An 18,681-nucleotide genomic window follows, 5' to 3' on the forward strand; every position below is an offset into this window, starting at 1 on the left:
AAGTTTATTTGAATATAATAAATTCACTGAAAACTGGAATCCTCTATTTGTGTGATGATGCTTGGCCCTATAGTTTCCTTTCTAAGATCGAGTATTTCAAGAAATAACACTAGATTCCTACTTGACAAAAGGCTTCTCACTTAAATTAAGAAACTACTCTTGAACTGCTGTCTGCTTATTATTCTGGCAGCCTCTCATCTTCCATAGTCCCAGACCTTTTCGCTGCGATAATGTTCTCAGGAGCCTCACGTGTCCAGGAAAGCCCTTTCCTGCACCTTCCAAATTTACTCGTACCCCCTTTCTTAATCAATTTTATTTCCTCTTCACCCTCTTCTTCGCCCTGCTACCCTCACTCAAGGTCACCTCAAAGAGAAAAAAACGTTTAAAAAAGAAGTTAGGCTGGAAACGCACACTGAGATCTCATTCGTATTCTGCACTGATTTCCAGACCATAAAACTCCTAGAGAAAGTGTTCTTTGATAATGCCTAAAATAGCCCCTTTTAGCTTGTGTTTTGAAAAAAGCACACCTTGGATGTACCTTTAAAAGGAGTTGCATATAACAACAGAACTGAAAGAGGCCAAGAAAAAGGATTCATCTCGTTTTTATTCCTTTTTTTATTAATGCAGAGATTCTTCTCACTAAAAGTGCCTAAGAGAGACTGGCCAAAGTACTTGGTGAGGCAGCCATCTGGAAGGTGAGAGGACCGGGGAAGCACCGATGACCCTAATTGTTCACAGTGTATGGGATGTGGAACCCACTGTACCCAATGCCCAGCTCACATCCACTGACGGCAAAGACGACTTCTAGTCCACAGACTCACAAGTCTGGCAACTGTCTTCTGCTGTAGGTAATAATCACTCCAGCAGTGAGCACAGCTCATCACTCCCCCACTTAACACTCCCCCAAAGTCCCCCAAAGATTGCCCATTACAATTTGTACAGGATAGACACTTGGAACATAATCATTGAATAAATGCTTGATTGAGGTTGACTTCACCATTCTCTTCAGTTTGCAAACCCCACTCCCCTGGCTCTAAGGCAGATCAATTTCCATTTACCCTTTAGTGTCTGTGTTTGGACAGTGGGCAGTTATTCCTAATTGAGGGCTGAGAGGCCTCAAATGAACACATTCCCTATACCACATGATTCATCTTTAAAGAACTTTCCCATCCGAAACTAATTAATCCTCTCCACATCCCTGTGAGGTAAGAGTGGTGTGATCATCTCCAGGGTATAAGGAAATTGGGGATGAGGAGGTTACAAGCTGTGCCAAGGGTAATTAAGGGTGTCTGCAGGGGAATTAAGTCATGATATACCAATCCCAGGCCATTCTTCCACCTTTCACCATGCTTTGACCGACTGAACATTCTCTGGGTTTTGGTGAAGACATAGACAGAGTCCAGGAGACATGAGCATTTTGGAGAAAAAAAAAAAGACTTGCCCCTGCTAAACACTTGAGATGTCTTTCCTACAATAAGTTGGTATTAGAAGTCACTTCTTTGCTAATATCAAAGAAGGTATCTAAGAAAAAAAAAAAAAGCCACTTCTCCTAGCTTATTCTCAATAAAAATATGTCGTTAGGTAAATTTAATACTGTCTCCCAGAAAGAAGGTTGAGAAAAACACATCTTCATCTGTCTTCCTGGGAAGCACACAGTGAGGTTCACTCTAACGTCTTCAGAGGCACAAGCCAGCCCACTGGCAGCCTTGAGGTTCAGGGTTGCTGCCTGTCCAGACCTGTGATCTGCCCGGAGCAGGATGATAGCACAGCCCTCCTTAACACACTTTACCCAGGCCTTGCTTCTCTGCAGCGTGTCTCTCAGCAGCTCCCCAGAGAATGGCATAAAGCAAATATTTCAGCCATCTCTATCCTAGACCTTTCTCACTTTGATGAAGAAGAACCAGGATTGGTGATTTCCAATTCAACCACCAAAACCGTATCCTTTTTCCTTTGCTGGCTCCTCTTCTTCCTCCCGCCTGCCCCAAGCTTCAGGCTTTTATGTTATTACTATTTACTTTCTCATGGTATATTGGGATATAACTAATATATAACTATATAATAGGAGGATGCTATTACTAGTACTTTCATTAGGGACCACATTCACTGTCATACATTTGACTCCCATTTCTCTACTGCCGGTTTCTAAATCACCAGGCCTCTCCCTGACCTGAAAAGGCTGCATTGTAAATTATAATTTTCTTCAATTTTTATATAGTATGAGTTGGAGTAGGTAATTTACTATTTCGTTTGGAGAATAACTAGTCCTAATAGTGAAACTCTATAATGTGCCAATAATTAAAACAGTATAGACAGGACTAGCATATGATCAGACAGACAAATGAAACAGAATAGAAGGTCCAGACATAGACTCAAATACATATAAGAATTTGTTGTGTCACAAACATAAACTAGTAAAGTAGGGATATACACTTAAAGAAGTTGAGTTGGGACAACTGAGTGACCAGGAAAAAAATAAGGTTGGATACATACCTCATACTGTACACACAAAAACAAAGCCATAAACATTTCCAAAAAGAATATTTGAACACAGAATAATTTTATTAAGTCATTTTACATTATTTAATTAAGTTTTTAAGGAATTGTTATCTTAACGGTTTAGAGGGTATATTCTAAAAAGTCCATCCTTACATGTTATTACATATATAGATGCAGTTATGAAGAAAATAATATATCTGGAGTTTGCTCTAAACATTCTCAAAATAGGTGAGAAAATAGACAAAATAAGATTGGCAAAATATTCCTAATTATTGAGGCTGAATGATGGATAGCTGGGGTCTATGATACTATTTTCTCTATTTGTGTATGTTTAAAATTGTTCATGATAAAATGTGTTCTTTTTAGTGCCAGAAGAAAATATAAGTGACTTCCTTGGAGTGGGGAAAGGTCCTTCTAACTATGATTCAAAACACAGAAAGTATAAAATTAAAGTTTGATAAATTCAACTATATTAGACAACTTCTGTATGTATAACAAAAAAATCATAAGCAAATTTAGAAACAAATAACAACTTGGAGAAAATATTTTCAACTCCGATCATATTTAAAATAATAGATAATCTCACTAGTATGGAAATAGCTACTAGAAATTATAAGAAAATTATCAGAAATCCAATAGAAAAATTGGCAAAGAAAATTAATACACATTTCATAGAAAAATCCATCAAATGGCCCTTAAACATCATGAGAACAGTTGAGCATCTTTTTGAATAGGAGAAATGAAAATTAAAATTATACTTTATAACTTCTAGATTTTGGCCAAGCTGATAGATGAACATGTTTGCTTAACACTCTCCTTTTGAGAAGACCATGGGAAATCATATTTTAATATATTGCTTGGGGGAATACAAACCCTGTGGAGCAATTTGGCAACATTATTGAAATTTCAGATGTAATTACCCTTTACCCCAAAAATCCTACTCTAGTTTTATTCTACAGGTAGACTTGCATACATGTACAACAATGTATTGGCATCATATCATTGTAGCACTGTGTGTAATAGTAAATGTCTGAAAACAACCCAAGTGTCCATTAAAAGGAATACAGATATGTGCACACACACACAGACACACACACATACATTACCTATTGTGTTATCAATGTTACTTCATATGTTACCTATTGTGTTAGAGAGGGAATAGTATGAAAAACACTATATGTGTTTACTCATATATGGATAAATATACTCGTAAGAATACTTAGGAAACTAATAAAAGTGATGGCCTACAGGTGGAGAGACAGGGATAAAACAAATATAGTACAAGGGAACAGAAGTGAGAAAAGGACTTCTCAGAGTATAACTCATTTCATTGTTTTGATTTATAATCCATGTGAATGCATGACTTATTCAAAAATTAAATTAAAACAAAACAATTCAATTGGCTCCATAGTTTATGGTTAAAGCTCAATAGTTCTTTCTAATGGACCAATGACTTGGAAAATTCAAACAGCAGATGGTACAAAATAGCATTTTTGTTTGGCTTTGAAATGCATCATTTGGAGGTGGGTGTAGGGGTACCTGACAATTCACCATCCTAATTACATTTTGCAAATTGCACTGATAATGTCCCCTGAGATCCTGGTAAGAACACATTCACAGTTGTCTGAAATAAAAGCCAATTAAGAATGAAGGTAAGGAAGATCAACAGCCAGGAAGCATTGCCTTGCTTCCCCAATAGGTTTATTTCCATGTATGTATACAGTGTTGTGATGTGCTGGCTATTAGCAGCACTTCTCCCTTACTCTATAGACCAACAGGCATCAACTTTTCTGTCCCCCAGATCTATTTCTATCTTGCCCCTATGCCTAACTTCAGATTCCATGTTTAGAAGGATTTATCTAAACTCTACGTAGAAGATAATTCATTATCCATTTTTAAGATTAAAAGCACATAATTGCCATAAAAAGTGATCCACATGAGATAATTACTATTTAACATGATGTATACATATATACATGAGATATATATAATGTTGGACAAATCAAAAAATTGTTTTTATACACTCATTAGCTCATATTGTTTTATTGCCCTTGAATAGACAATTTATTTTATGCTTTGTGAAATATTAAAAATAGCTTCATCTCCCACGACTACATTTGAGGTTCTGGGACCCCAGATTTCAGGCTGCTGAGTAGGCAAGAGAAGGAGGCCTGAGAATTCTCACTCTTTAGCCCCTGGTATGAAGTCTACATAGGAAGAGGGGCTACCATCCACTCCAATAGGAAAGGAAGCAATAGTTTCTTGTACATATATATGAAGGGGGAAATTCCTGTTATTTAGCTTAGTGAAAAAGCTAAATATTTTGCCACACCTGGGCTATTTCTCAGCATTTCAGTTTCCTTACAGGTAGAATCAGTCTTAAAAGTTAGAGTATAACATTGGGCAAGTTACTGAATCTCCCAGTGCCTCAGTTTCCTCATTGCAAAAATGACAGAATAATAGAAAACAATGACCTCAAGTAAGTGAGTTAATTTGTCTCAAGGCACTTAGACTAACGGCAGGAAGAGAGAAAGAACTCCATAAATACTAGCTACCCACATGAGACATCTTAGAGGTAAGTATGTTTAAAACTACCTCTCTGGAGCCAGGTGACCTCCTGAGATGTTAGGAATATGTCCTCTGTCACCATTTTCCTTAGACTAATTAGCCATAATACAAATGGAAAATGATTGACTTTCACAACCTCAACTTTACTGGGTGTTGAATGATTTACGTAACACTGTAGCTAGGAGGTCCCAGAACTGCATTCCTTTCTTTGGCAAATTTGTATGTCTTCCTCCAAAGGCAATATTTATTCATCACATCTTGTCTGAGTAATGACTCTGGGCTGGGGTTAGGTGAAGAATGTCAATCCTTTTTCCCACCCTCGGTGCAAGGGCTTAGAACATGGGAGCAGAGGAAGACATCACATTCAGATAAAGTCAGAACCAACCAGCCCATGGCTTGACAAGAGAGTTTAGAAGAGATCCAAGGTAGGGCCTATCTATAAGTGAAAAAACAAGGCCTCCAATTTGCCTCCAGAATCTGACACTGCTGAGTCTCTACTTTGCATCACAGGGGGGATATTAAATTCATGATCTAGAAGTAAATGAGAGAAAATAATGTTTATAATCAGTAGTTTAAATGTGCACTTGTCTCTCTCCTATACTGTCTCTTCACAACATCCAAACAGGTGAGCAAAAGAAACTAGGAATGCTGTACCCAAGAAAAGACAATTTTACAAAAATGCTCTCCCAGTCATTGAATCATAGGGAAGAAAATGGAACCAAACTGTGTCCCTGATGGGAAATGAGAAGAATAACTAATGTTTTCCCAGCTAAAAGTTTGAAAAATATACTTTGCCACATTCAAAATCTTCACCCATTTCTTTCTTTCCTTACACTTTCCTCACCAAAAAGCCACATTTTAATTAATTTCATAAAATAATCCAATTTATACCCTCTAAGGCAAGCTTGTCCAACCCATGGCCCACAGGTTGCATGTAGCCCAGGACGGCTTTGAATGTGGCCAAACACAAATTTGTAAACTTTCTTAAAACATTTTGAGATTTTCTTTTGCAATTTTTTTTGCAGTTTATCAGCTATCGTTAGTGTTAGTGTATTTTATGTGTGGCCCAAGATAGCTCTTCTTCCAATGTGGCCCACAGAATCCAAAAGACTGGACAAGCCTGCTTTAAGTAACTAAATACGTTTATTCAGTTACTCAACCAATATTTACGGGGCACCCACGATGTGTCAGGCGTCATTTTGTTCATTGACGTTGCCTGAGTTCCTGCTCTCAGGGAATCTGACTTTGCAATATTCTGCTGAAAATGTGTCTTCTGCATTTCCTTTGTTTGGTTTACTGTGATTCTCCTCTTCTTCTGTACAATGCCTTTCACATCTAGAAAATTATAATCTTATAACAATTGTATCACGTCATGAGACCATGACAGAGCAGGCTAAGAAATGATAGCCATTTGGGCATAAATATTTAAATACATGCAATATACTTCATTTAGTGCATTATTCAAATTCTGGGCTTATACAAACATGTTTCCGGAAATTACCAGCTGCTTCCTTTCGTGAGCTCAGTAATTCTCGAAAAACAAGACTCAAAGGACCTACAGGCATACCTCAGAGATATTGTGGGTTTGATTCCAGAGTACTGCAATACAGCAAGTCACACAAATGTTTTAGTTTCCTGGTGCAGACGTTTACATCATACTAGAGTCTATTAAGTTGTACCTACCTTAATTTTAAAATACTTTAAAATGCTACCAATCATCTGAGCCTTCAGCAAGTCATGATCTTTTTGCTGGTGGAGGGTCCTGCCTCAATGTGGATGGCTGCTGACTCATCAGGGTGGTGGTTGCTAAAGGCTGGGGTGGCTGTGGAAATTTCTTAAGTCAACAATAAAGTTTGCTACATCAATTGAGTCTTCCCAGCATCAAAGATTTCTCTGTGGCATGTGATACTGGTTAACAGTATTTTACCCGCAGAACATTTTTCAAAATTGGAGCCAATCCTCTCAAACCTGCCGCTGTTTTACCAACTAAGTTTCTGAAATATTCTAAATCCTAGCTACTCAGGAGGCCAAGGCAAGAGGCTCACTTGAATCCAGAAAGTTGAGGCTGCTGTGAGCCATGATCACACCACTGCACTCCAGCCTAAGTGACAGAGTGAGACTTTTTTCTAAAGAAACAAACAAACAACTGTTGTTTAGTGTAGCTACCTTCGTCAATGATCTTAGCTAGATCTTCTGCATCACTTGCTGCAGCTTGTCCATCAGCACTTCCTGCTTCACCTTGCACTTTTATGTTATGGACATGGCTTCTTTCCTTCATCCTCATGAGCCCACTTCTGCTAGCTTCAAAGTCTTCTGCAGCTTCCTCACCTCTCTCAGCCTTCACAGAATTGAAGAGAGCTAGGGCCTTGCTCTGGATTAGGCTTTGGTTTAAGGGAACGCTGTGGTTAGTTTGGTCTTCTATCCAGACCACTCACACTTTTTCTGTATTAGCAATAAAGCTGTTTTGTTTTCTTATCATTCATGAGTTCACTGGAGTAGCACTTTTAATTTCCTTCAAGAACTTCTCCCTTGTATTCTCAATTTGGCTGTTTGGCACAAGAGGCCAAGCTTTCAGCCTGTCTCAGCTTTTGACATGCCTTCCTAGGTAAGACTAATCATTAGCTTCCGATTTAAAGTGAGAGGTATGTGACTCTTCTTTTCACTTGAACACTTAGAGGCCATAGGGTTATTAACTGAACTAATTTCAATATTGTATGTCTCAAGGAACAGCGAAGCCCAAGGAGGGGAAGAGAGATGAGGGAATGAACAATCACTGGTACGGTCAGAACATCCACAGCATTGATGGATCAAGTTCACCATCTTAGATGGGTATACTTCATGGTGCCCCCAAACAATTACAACAGTAACATCAAAGATCGCTAATCGCAGATCACCATAACAGGTATAATAATAATGAGGAAATTTGAAATATTGTGAGAAGTACCAAAATGTGATGCAGAGACACAACATGAGCACATGCTGTTGGAAAAATGGCATCGATTGACTTGCTTAAACCTTTCCATAAACCTTCCATTTGCAGAAAACGCAATCTCTGTGAAGGCAATAAAACCAGATGCAATAAATACACGTAGGCCAGTATTTTCCAAATCAGCCTCCTTCTACTTACATGTTGTCACTGATGTCATTTGCCTCCTTTTCTGCCAGCCCCAAACTGACTAGGGAGGAGAATCAATTGGAATTCCTTCTCCCTAATAGCTTTCTTTCCTTTTTCTCCAAACCTTGTATTTTTCCCCACTAAAACCACCTATGCCAAAACCATAGTTCAGTGAAATGAGTGTGATTAAGCAAATTATAAGCGAGCTCAGGGAGTCGCTCTAATTACTCTAATCAGGGATAGGTTCCCAGCTCACAGGAGGCCTGACTGGCCTAGAACTCTTGCTTCTACTGGTGGGTGGTGTGTCAGCAGATGGCAATCACTGCTGCTATTTCACCAGCTTAATGTGAGATTGTTCTAGTTTTGGGCTTCAGACCCTCATTATTCTTCAATTTCTTTAATTGGTCCACTGGAAAAAAATCTTGCCTTTAATCCCTGAGTGCCCCAGAAGCCCATGCAACAGTTGGGCATGGTGCCAGATTCTTCAGGAAGAAGAATATGTGTATAGGAGGAGATGCCGGTCTCCCTTTCTTACCATATTCGAGCTCCCTGATGGCAGGAGTAATCTTTCATCCCTAGAAATGAGCCTGACATGGAGCAGAGACCCAAATGTTTGCTGAACATCTTGGAATGAACAAAGAAGAGAAAGCGAAGTCATATTTTCTTTCAAGAGGCACTTTATGGGAAAAAGGATTTAATAAGAAAAAAATGCTTGTACGGGGAACATGCCTATCGCATACTACATTTAAATGAGAACACATACTACATTTAAATGAGAAGACAGAGACTTAGGAGTGTTCTAAGCCATGTGGCCACCACTCCATACACACCTGACAGCAATGCATATCTGGTTTCTCATCATTAACTCAAAACAGTCAGAGGTGGCAAGTCTGTATGAGAAAGAAAAAGAAAGAGATAGAGGCTGGAGTGCAGAAGAGAAGTACCAAGCTGGTATCAAATCACAAGCTTCCATCAGGAAAACAACAGCCAAGCTACAATCAACATTCTAACAAGCTTTATTTGGTTATAAAATTCTTCAAGGAAAATTCTAGAACTTCAGGAATATAATACCTTAATGAGGTCTACTAGGTGGTGGTATATCAAAATAATTGCTATCCCTTCTTATACTTCTACTTAACTTTCTACACATTTTGGCAATGGTAGCTCATGAGAGAAAACTGAGAGATGTTTCATGAGTTTCTTTATGAGGCTGAGTTCCCTGGGCCCTGCAGAAGGACAGATGTAAGAAAACTTGGCAAAGTTCACAGCTGTTCCATGGCCACACATTGATGAATGTATCCCATGTTGTTGGCTTCCTTCCATGTAGATAATTATGTTGCACACTGGATTAGAAAAGCCATGTTTTGGCATCATCAATCCAAATTTACCTTTGGAGTTTCTCTCAGTGGAGAAAGCATTAATCAAATCAAAAATCAACTTTTTTCTTTTTTTTTTGAGACAGTTTCACTCTTGTTGCCCAGGCTGGAGTGCAATGGCGCGATCTTGGCTCACTGTAACCTCCGCCTCTTGGGTTCAAGCGATTCTCCTGCCTAGGCCTCCCAAGAAGCTGGGATCACAGGCATGAGCCAACATGCCCAGGTAATTTTGTATTTTTAGTAGAGATGGCGTTTCTCCATGTCAGTCAGGCTGGTCTCAAACTCCCAACCTCAGGTGATCTGCCTGCCTCGGCCTCCCAAAGTGCTGGGATTACAGGCGTGAGCCACTGCGCCTGGCCAAATAAACTTTTAAAACTGAAAATACAGGCATATACATGTATATGTATACGTATACATACACATACATGTATATGTATACGTATACATACACATACATGTATATGTATACGTATACATACACATACATGTATATGTATACGTATACATACACATACATGTATATGTATACGTATACATACACATACATGTATATGTATACGTATACATACACATATATGTATATGTATTTTCCTCTTTTATTCACTGAATAAACATTCTCGAGCACTTACTGTGTGCTATATGAGGAACTAGAAATAAAAATTTAAGTAAGGCATGGCCCATGTCCTAAAGTGATTTGAAGTAGTGATGAAGGCAGTCCATGTACAAACTGCAAACATGTGGCAGTTGCTATAGGGACAACGAGTTATGGAGCATTACTAACTCTACAACATGAATTTTTCTAAAATGCCAGCAATTTCTGTAACTTATAGTAGGTAGGGAAGCATATTATTTATGCTGAAACCATGCAGAGATGTTCCCAGAAATAAGCACATCTGCAGAAAACAAATCTACACACATTATAGATTGGCCAAGTAGAACAAATGGCTCAGGAAAAAAAAAATTCTTTTCTTAAAAAAAACAAAAAAGAAAGCAAGCACACTGTTTGGGATTTTCTGCAGATGTCATCAGAATAAATGGATGGGTACAGACAAGTGCTTAGGTTTGCAGTATGACCAGGTATCTTGCTGAGGCTCAGCCTACACACCCTAAACTAGGAATTGGGCAATTTCCTACTTAGAGGATTTCCAGCAAACTCCATAGCTCTTCTATCTCCATTTCTGGTTCAGAAATTTCACCCTTCCAGCAAAGTTTACTTCTTCCAGAAGCATAAGGTACAGTAGATACATCAAGCTTAAAAGGGAAAAAAATTAAATTTTACTGATCACCAACTTACCCTTTGCAAATTAAATCTTCAGTGTCTTAAGTGGTACCCAGAATGCCTGCTTCTCTGATAAGAATTTATCACAACAGGTTCACCTTATTTTCCTAAAGGTATTCTAGTTATCTAAAAGAAATGGTATATTTCTCTGTGATCCAAAATGAAATAATTTCCACTTACATGAAGAAGTATTTGCCATCCACTTACTGAAGCACTAAGAGCATTCACTTTTATAATGGACATAACTTAATGCAGGAATCTTTTCTCATGGAAAGCATTTGACTAGGAAAAAGTTGAATGCAAAGTAATGTGGGCTGTTAAAATATATAATCCCTTGACCCTATCGAAGGGCAATTTGGCTATTTCTGAAGCAGCAGCCCCTTCAGTAAATAACAGCATATCCTGACAGTCTGAGATGCTTTCCTACTGAAGGGGACTTTCTCCTTGTTGGTTGTGAGCATCCACAGAGCTTTAGAGAGGCAATGCTGACTCAAGGGACGGATAGCTGGACTCATTCTAACCAGTGCTAGGACTGAGTTCTACTTGAGTTAATTTTCAAGAGAGTATCTCACCCAAGCAACTTATTTACTGCTCCTTCTTAAGGTGTTCCATGTCTGTTTTAAATCCTTAGAATTTCAATCTTGCTGTGGGAGGACTGCCAAAACTTCAAGTATTTCTCTGATGATTAAATGGCTGCTACTGCCAGCACACCAAAAATAGTAGGTGTTGGAGGATATCAGAAATCAAAGTTCTATTAAACAGATCCATATGAAGTATGTATTGTGTGGTTGACGCTGTGAGAGCCCCGGAGTTTTAAACCATATGAAAACTCTTCGACCCAAAAAACTGATGATGCATTAAATAACTGGAGTAAGCACAGGGCAGCGTATAATAAAGAATTAAAATGAGTGCTATAGGGTACAGAAAATGATTATGATTATACCTCATAAATACCTTACTATTAAAGAACAAAAATTATAAAATATAAAGTGCTTAAATTAGATGAAATGCATTCACATACAATACCTCTTTGACTCTTATAACCACGTGGTAAGGTAGGTGAGGCAGATGTTATATTATTAACCCCACTTACAGATGAGGAAACTATAACCAAAGAGGTCAAGGGGCTTAGGCAATAGCACCTGCAGATACACGGCAGAATTCCAGACGGCAGCCATGGTGCTCTCTTCTGGTTCCCTAATCTTGCTGCCACATCACGCTGCCTTTTCCTTGCCGTGGGAGGGAGAAGAAAGAAGAACTTGAAGGGTGAACTGAAAAGGATATTGTTGAATGAAAAATAGGACGTAAGATTTTTCATGGGGAAAGGCAAATAGTGAGAGGGGCAAAGAGCATGACCACAGGTTTAGAGGCAGAGACTAGAAGAATGATTTCGTGAAATGGATATGTATTAGAAGGAAGTGTATTAGAAGGAAAACAGGCTGTGATAGGAAAATGGAATTATCCATGGAGGATTCAGAAAGGCAGGAGTTGAGTTTGAGTCTTTCAAGCAATGAGACTTTTTTGCAAAGGAGACTGCCAGGATCAATGCAAAGTTTAAGGAAGTTGATACGGTGTTCCTGTGCTAGACGGGTTCAAGGGATGGCAGGTGGGAGGCAAAGAGTCTGGGTTTCTGGAATCCAGCAGGAAGTGGCTGGGGGCCTGATGTAGTTCTGAGATATCAAGGTGGGTATGCCTGGCAGAATTCATCACAGATGCCTTTGTCATTTCATGTCACTGAACAACATCAAAGCTGAATGACTCTGGCTACAAGGGACAGGAGATGATTGGTGTTTACAAACTTAACATGGATTAAGCCATTTTAGGTTGGTTCCCTTAAAACCTGCAAGATACACTGTCTCCAGGATTCAGGATTAACAAAGGTAAAATTACCTGCATTTTCAGGCCTCCGTTTAATGTGACTTCCTGAACTCAGCCAGTCTGTTATTAGGCTGGAATGGATGGGGGCCTTACAGCCCTGCTGGAGTTCCAACGGATGAAGGGGATTCGAGAGGGGTGGGGGGTAGGTACTCTCGGTCCCTCACCCCCTTTAAATGAGAATATATTTGATTTTATAAAATTGCTTCTTTTAGGATCTTTCACAAAATTTTATTTGGGTAAAGGCTTCCATAGCTTAACACATCTGAAAAGCGAACAATCTAGTCCATCCCCACCCACAGACAGAGTGGGAAGCAGGACCAGTGAAGTGCAGGGCCTGGTCTCAGGTCACAGAGCAGGTGAGGCCCACTGAGAGGCCTTTTTAAAGTACGTCAAATTGGGCAACTGAGGACTAAAAGAACAAAAATCATTTCGTGTACTTTGAAGCCCCAGGGTCAGGATTCGTTCCAGGCCCTTTTTGTGCCTGTGGCAGAGCCGGTTCCCAGATGTCCTAACCAGGACAGCACACACAGCCAGGATGGAGGATCAGGATGCAGCTCCCGGCCACCAGCAGCCAGGCTGGGCCTCAGATCGCGAGAAGTGAGACCGGGAGCCTGTCTCAGGGCTGAGCCTCCTGCCCACAAATTAAGCTTAGGATGCTTCCAACAGCAAAGAGGGTCTAGTTAACACTTCCTCTGACTCATTCATAGTTCAACACTTGATAATTTCTTTTCTTCCTCACTTTAGTCTCCTTTGGAGGGGCTAAGACTAAGGCCAAAACAAAGTAAAAATCTACCTCCACCACCACCAACAAAAACCACCTTAAGAAAAGGGCTGTCGTGCCCTGGGGAAGATAAAGAAGAGCTGCAAGTTTGGAATTCTCGCAGTTACCAAAGAATTATGACCCAGAAGCAGGGAATCATTAAATCTGGCTGGTTTCACTCGTGTAACAGCATGTAACATTGTACCAGCTCCTGCACTGCCCGCTGAATCAGGAAGTTTAGGGAGAAAAAAAAACCCAGCAGAGCCTCTAGTAAATCTGTCTTTTTGTATTCAAATCCTAAAAAAGTATTCCCCACACCTCTTCCCATAAGGCCTACCGTCACCTTAACTATGTTTATCGAGACAGACAAAGTGTCTTCGCAGACGCTACAGCATTTCTCTTCTTTGACAGCAAATACTGATTAAATCTTCGGGGAGAAAAGTTAGGCAAACCCAAACCCAGTTTCTCTCCAGTTACAAAGGGACAGACTTTCCGTTTCCGATATTTCCTTTCCTTTTCTTATTGTCAGGAAAAATAAAGAAACAAAAATGACAGAATTTTGTAGAAAATGTCTCCTGAAGATATGGTTGTTTTGGTTTTAACTTAGGTTGAATGATTTCCTACCGGTTTTGTGAATTATCTAATCTAACTAAAAGAATTCCTAAACCAACTAGGCTTCCTATTAATTTAGAAAAACTGGGGAGAATGTAGATGATACACAGACCAACAGTGCCAGGTGAGCTTTCTGCTGGCAGGGCGGCATGTCACCCTTTCAGGATGGAGGATGCTGAGGGGACTGACTTTGCTGGCAGTGACATTAGTGGCAAGAGACTGCATATTATGAATTAGTACATCTCTATGAACTGATTAACTTCTGAATATTCTGAATGCCTGGTTTAAAAAATAATAAATCAAAATGACCTTTCAGGCACTCACCAACACTGCTAACAGAAATATCCCAGTTAGAAATCTGGGTGGAAAACACGTTTGTGGCACATATGCTGATCTGAGCAATAGAGTCTGTCTCTTTAATCACCCCTGTTAGGAATATAAAATCTCCTGAAAATAAGTCACACAGCTCTCTATACATCATGAGTAATTCACCAACATAAAAGCTACAGATTTTATCATCATTATCGGCACTGCCAGCTAGCTGCTAAGAGTTATTGAGATGAGCAGACTTGGTTTGAGGGTTAAAACAGTGCGTGTGCTGTCTCTGAAAATCATCTGCATAACTGCAGAGCTTTCTAATTCATGTTGAAGACCCATCATTATGTCAGGAGAAATTGAGGCTCTCAGGTCCCCAGCCTGATAACGCAATACACAAGCCTCCCTTTGGGTTCTTCCTGAAGGACCAGCATCACGGTGGGAGGTGGCAGTGGGCCAGCCAGCCGGCATGCACTCATCTCCTGCCTGCAGCTAGCTGGTGATTCTGAAGTCAGTGTGTACCACTGCGACTTTCTTTGCCCACTCCCAAACTTGGGAATCTACAAATTGACTAATGAAGGAAAAATAAGAAATCTCATGACCATGGTAGTAGACAGAAATGAAAACGGATATATACTTTTATTCCTGAGTTCGATTTTAAAAGCAATCTCCATTCCACCAAGCTTTAAAGGGCCGCCTCTCATTCCATCGGGGAAGGTGGAGAGCACGTTTGTGCAGACTAGCCTGGCCTTTGACAGATTTATTGACAAGACCCACTGGCTAGAGTAAGTACAGGGATGCATCATCTGTTGAGAAAGAGAAGAATATATACCACTGACAGGTTTCCAAGAGCTCATAAAACAGCCGTCAGGCCTAGAAGATCATGTCTACAATGTATTAGTATCAGGAAGAAAGCATTAAAGGCATTTCTCAAGTTTAACGGAAAACAAAATTTCAAAAGCAAGGTGAGTTAGCTGCCAGTGTCTGAAGTTGATGGAGACGCAGAGTCCCTTGACTTTGACAGGCTCTGCTCTGTGAACAGGGACTACACACTGCATGGCGTCAGTCACTTCGTTGTTTGTTGTCAGCCAAAAGGACAGACCGTTCAGGTAGCACTGTTTAGTCTCACAGGGGTAGGGGAAGTAGTGATAGGAAACTGACTTTTAGTTAATTTTGCACTGACCTCTAGATCATAGTGGTGGACAAGATGTTGTCTTTATAATATTTTAAAATAGATTTCTAAAAGATGAAAACTAAATATGAAAACACTGACATTATGGGATGGCGATAGAGGAAAGAACAATGGACACTGTCTATATGCTGAATCCACATGGAAAGATTGTGCTGGAAGCCTAATTACCTCTCAGCCTGAGCATTTAAACCTCTGGCCCCTAATGGAACACGAGTTCTTCTTAAGACTTAGTGTATTTTAGATTTAATTGGATTCAAGGATATTTTTCTCAGATCCTCAACTTAAGAACTATTAGGCACTGTTTAACCTGAAAAAAACAAATACTTCTTGGAGTCTCAATTTTCTCATCTATAAATCAGGAGAGTAATACTTACATGTTAGGGATATAGTACAGAGTAAATTATAAAAAATGCAGTGAAAAAATACAGTGAAAATTAAATTAATAAGTACAAAGTATGTTTTACAATGCCTAGCATATAATAAGTGCTCAACAAACATTACCTTACTTCCAGTTCTACTCACTTTCAATAGTACAAACAAAACAAAACAAAAACAAAAACAAAAACAAAAACAAAAAAACTCTTGCAGAAGGGATATAGTGCCAGGTTGTGTAAGGAGAAGATGCAGTTTGAGCTTTCTTGTTGTTTGGGCAGCAGATTTTGTGAACCACCATCAGTCCTATAAACAGGCTCTGCACATCGCCTGCTAAAGCTGCTCATTGCAGAGAATGGATAATGAAGCACCGGCAGGCATGAGATTTGCTCACAGAGCATTAGCCATCTACTCCAATCCCTTGCAGATCCCACAGCAAAGCATCCTGCTGTTGACTCCCAAAATGTCGGGCCTCTAAGCCAAAAATCAATGTATGAGTTGTTTCATTGCCCCTGGTAATTTGCATCTATTTTCTTTACAAAAAGCAATGCTACTGGCTGCCAAAGTAACAAGGTGAAGGGGAATAAGAGACAGGAGGAAATAGCCAAATGGGAGCAGAGCTAAGGTAACCAAATAAACATCTCTCTTTACTGCCAAGATACTAAAAACATAATCCCAGCCAGCTTTGTGAGTTACCACCTTAGCCACATGGCTACATATTTGATGGGAACAGAGATCCAACAATGGAAAAATAAAAGCATTTCCCCACCAAATGAGTAGCTGGACATGCATTTGAAGAAGAATGGCATTGGGGTGTTCCAGGCTGACTCTCTCCATGCAACGCTAATCAAATTTACCCAGTTCACGTGCTTGGGGGCCATTTCTCTAACCACAGATGCTGCCAATTCCACCTGCAATCTAAAAACCCAGACTGTGCATTCGGTTCCTCAGTTCACAACAATAATAACTGAAATACCATTTTTTCATGCCCTACAGAATGCAAACACAGCTGAATTGATCCACTTCAAATCTTCATAAACAATTCAACTGAGGATGAAAGCAGGTAAGACATTTCAAAGTGAGGATGTTTAGATGACCAGGTACATGGGGATGGTGTGTGTATGGGGAGAGGCACTTTTTGGCAAAGTTATTACTGGTTTAAAGCACAGGTGCTACTCTAATTTTAAAGTTTGTCAGGTATGCATACTATATGGCTGCATGGGACGTCTTTTAGAATCAAATCCACTGCCTTCTGTAGTCTTTGGGGTGGCTGCCATGCTAGCATGTAGGTGGCCCTCAGGCAGGTCTTATCAACTGCCTGTAGTCCCCTGTTTAGCCCGAATGCCCCACCAAAGAAAAACATCAGACATGGTTTGGAAGTCTGTGAATCAAATGGTTGAGGAAAGGGCAAGAAAGTCAGTAGATAACATGACTAAGTACAAGCCACAGGTCAGGGGTTAGGACGTCGGGGGGCAGGCAGAGGGGTCTTTGCAGGCATTTGGAGTCCAGCTCCAGAGAGCTCATCAATGGAGGTTTTATTCCCTTGTTTCAATACCCTGCCGCACTAATGATTGACTCCTTACTCTGTAAGGCCCAGCTCAAATTTTACTTCCCTTGTCCTGAGCTCACCAGGTGGTTGTCTGCTCTCTTGGACATATATTTACTAGGTATGATTTATTCTCTTATGTTTATAAAACTCCATATTTATTATACAAGTAACACAAACACATACGTGTGTGCATACATGCACATACAGTCACATGCTGCATAATGATGGTTTAGTCAAGGATGAACAGCGTATACAACAGTGGTCCTACAAGATGATAATGGAGCTGAAAAACTTACATCCCTTATTGACTTCATAGTCATAACATCATAGCACAGCGCATTACTAACATGTTTGTGGTGATGCTGGTGTAAACAACCTTACTGTGCTGCTTGCTGTCTAAAGCTATAGCACAGACAATTATGTACAGTACGTAATACCTGATAATAAACGATTATGTTACTGGCTTATGTATTTACTATATTTTATTATTATCTTAGAGTATACTTTTATTTATTTGTTTTAAAAAGTTAACTGTGAACAGCCTCAGGCAGGTCTTCAGGAGGTATTCCAGAAGAAAGCATTGTTATCATAGGAGATGTCAGCTCCATGCATGCTATTGCCCCTGAAGATCTTCCAGTGGGACAAGATGTGCTGGTGGAAGACAGTGATATTGATGATCCTGACCCTGTGTAGGCCCAGGCTAATGTGTGTGTTTGTGTCTTAGTTTTTATGACAAAAGTTTAAAAAGTAAAAAAAAAAAAAAAAAAATTAAAAATTTGAAAAAAGAAAAAAGACTGATAGAATAAGGATATAAAGAACAAATATTTTTGTATATCTGCAAAATGTGTTTTAAGCTAAATGTTATTACTTAACAGTCAAAAAATTAAAAATGTTTTGGTTTATAAAGAATTACAGTAAACTAAAATTAGTTATTAAAACATATTTTTAATAAATTTAGTGTAGCCACTGTAAAGTATAAAAACACTAAGTATAGTGTTTTTAAAGTCTACAATAATGTCCCAGGCCTTCACATTTAACTCACCACTCACTCACTCACCCGCCCAGAGCAACTTCCAGTCCTGCAAGTTCTATTCATGGTAAATGCCCTATACAGGTGTACCACTTTTTATCTTTCATACAGTATTTTTATTGTACTTCTTCTATGTTTA

The 18,681-nt window shown here is 39.4% G+C and overlaps 1 protein-coding gene across 3 annotated transcripts in view; it reads right to left on the minus strand.

The window, feature by feature from the left end:
- Positions 1–18,681, minus strand: part of LYPD6B (LY6/PLAUR domain containing 6B) — a 182,415-nt gene that overhangs the window by 22,250 nt on the left and 141,484 nt on the right. The window lies entirely within an intron of this gene.

Source organism: Macaca thibetana, chromosome 12 (genome assembly GCF_024542745.1).
Source record: "Macaca thibetana thibetana isolate TM-01 chromosome 12, ASM2454274v1, whole genome shotgun sequence".
In the NCBI taxonomy this organism is placed as follows: Eukaryota; Metazoa; Chordata; class Mammalia; order Primates; family Cercopithecidae; genus Macaca; species Macaca thibetana.